At 36.9% G+C, this 2,719-nt stretch overlaps 1 pseudogene; it reads left to right on the forward strand.

Moving 5' to 3' along the window:
- Positions 1-3: 3 nt before the first annotated feature.
- Positions 4-2,341, forward strand: LOC108379184 (intraflagellar transport protein 57 homolog; annotated as a pseudogene).
- The last annotated feature ends 378 nt before the right edge of the window (positions 2,342-2,719 follow it).

Consider the following 2,719-nt stretch of genomic DNA (forward strand, 5'->3'; position numbering starts at 1 on the left):
TACTTGGAGGATAACGCCGAAATTATTTTGGAAAAACTGGAAGATGAGCAGAATGCCGCACTAAGCGATGACAGCGATATGGAAGTGAATAGCGCTGGTGGTTTCAAAAATCTCGTCTGGGTAAATCGCACCCGGCGTTCAGACCGAAATCATAATATCGACCTGCCAGAGAGCGATGCGGCGGCGGAACGTTTTACAGATCAGCAACAATGGCGACAGGAGCTTGAGCGTGTATTGCCACATTTGAAGGTCTATGTGAAGGCTGATGCACGCGATTGGCGTACACATTTAAGCCAAATTGAGACACTGAAGGCGAGCATCGAAGAGGTAAGTGATCGGTTCTATGAGACACTGAGCAAAGTGGTTAGCTACGTCAACTAAAATATATTTCTATCAACACATGATTTGGTACAAATCTTTCGCAGTGGATAGAGAGATAGAGAGAGAGTAGTATGTATTTAGTTATTTAAAATGAGCTAAAGAAGTAAACTAAGGCAGCGTTTGCATTGTTCAACAAATGCGAGAGTTGCGTAGTGCAAACGGCTTTTAAACTAATCGTTTTCAATGAAGTTTGCCGGCAGCCAACTTTCGTTCAACTTTTGATTCAACTAATCTCCTGTGAATGTTAAACAATGTAAACATTGCTTAAGATTAAATAACAGAAATATCGTTCTGGAGTTATTGGCTAGAAAGAAAGCAAACTTCTAATACGAGTTACTTTCGGTTAAGTTAAGTGCTGAACTAATTAACTAAAGCAGAGATGGTCAAAGTGGCTCATAAAAAAATATAAACATTAAATAAGCGAAGGAGGAATAGCCAAAGAATGCTAAAATGTCTCTTGCCTATTTATATTTTCGCCACTGTATCTACAGGTTATATTTTTCATAATTTCACTAAATTCCAGTTATAATCGTTTCATTAAAAAAAACTTTAAGAAATAATTATAAAAACCTTTAAAAACTTGAGACAAGCATGAAAGACTGCAATATGTACAGCGGGAGTACCAGTTGGACAGAATAAAACATAACCAAAGATCATAGAAAATGAGGGTGCTTCCTTATATTCTCTGTCCTTTGTGATAACGAAAGTGCTGCCACGTTTGTACGAAAAATTGTTTTTGGGCCAGAGTACAGGGAGACTCTTATTAAAATAATAAAGAAAACAAGGTACACATATGAAGAGTCGGGACACTTATACGACTCGACTTTTAAAAAATATTCAACTGGAAAATTTTCTTAAAATCGGTACACATGGTCACCCCAGGCATAGAGTAACATAAAGTGGCCATTAAAGCAGTTTTTCTTGTACTTATCCGCGAAAAGCCTCAACATCTTGCCGTAGTTCTAAGCTCGAGCTCGAGTTCTAAGCAGAAAATAACTTGGGGAAATGACCTCGACTTGGTATTACATATTTTCCAATAAAAACAGATTCGTCCATTTTAGAGTTGAAGTTCGAAGGTCAATTATGGGTTGAAAACGGCGCTTCTGAAGAAAAATCTTGAAACAAAAGTTACGTATCTTTATCCTTAGAATCCGAATCCGTACTATAAATATGCATATCTAATATCTAAAAATGGACTTCCGGTCAGTTGAACCCACTAACGGTCGAAACCGGAAGTCGATAATACTACCAAAAGATAGAGCATCCCCGGTTTAGAAGGTAATATTTTTGCGGTTTTCAATATTTCCATTTCCCTCCATTTAGAGGGGTGGGCTGATGGTCTAGGACACCCTGTATACATACATACATATATCCAAAAGTACTTCTAAACTCTTTTTTTGCAGAGCTCTGAGGATACTCAAACTCGCAATTGAAGAAGCTACACAGCGAGTTTACTTTCAGTTTGGAGAAAATCGAAAGTCGTGAGAAGCATTTGAATAACGAGCTGCAATCATTTGTGCGTCAATTTAAGGAAATCTCAATTGAATTATCAAATGTGCAGCATGCGCAAACACAGGTTCAAACCGACACAGAAGCGCTCGTAGAGCAATTGAATGCTGTGGTACAGGAGAATGACATCAAGAAGAGTGAAATGGAGCGACGAGGACAATCAATGTCAGATGGCAGTGAGTATTGGAATATTTCTACTTTTGTACATACTGACTGCATATATGGACACCCATTTTATAAAAATATGATAAATACTAACGGTTTTTTAACATAAATAGGCTCCGTGGTGAACATAAAGAAAGCCATCAGTAAACTTAAAGAAGAAACCGCCCAGCTCAATTTGGAAGTAGCTCTCTTAGTACATGGCATCGATCAGGACATTTTACGTCAGGCAGGCAGGTTCGGTGAAGTTGATTCCGGATACGGTTCGGCGACCGGGGAGACTACATAAGGGAAAGACACGAACCTTTGAATACAAAATAAAAAATGAAAAATGTACTTACTATATATATGTATATGCGAAAAATTACATTTACTATTACCATATTGGCTTAGTTTCTTTATACATTCCGGATAATCCAATTTCACAGCCGGAATAAACAGAATGCGTTTGAAATATACGTCAACATATCATCAGGAACGTTCTAAAAATAAATAAACAAAAAAGTTTATTCCAAACGTTCAGAATGAATAAAGAAATGCAGCCATTATATAATTAAAAATATGAGAAAAATGGTTTTCAAATAAGTATACATACTTAAAGCTCAGTTAGTCTAGACTTAACTTAATTTAACTTACCGTAAAAAATCATGAATGATTACTCAACACG

This window comes from Rhagoletis zephyria, unplaced genomic scaffold, assembly GCF_001687245.7.
Source record: "Rhagoletis zephyria isolate East Lansing unplaced genomic scaffold, Rhagoletis_zephyria_1.1 Rzeph_scaffold_15808, whole genome shotgun sequence".
In the NCBI taxonomy this organism is placed as follows: domain Eukaryota; kingdom Metazoa; phylum Arthropoda; class Insecta; order Diptera; family Tephritidae; genus Rhagoletis; species Rhagoletis zephyria.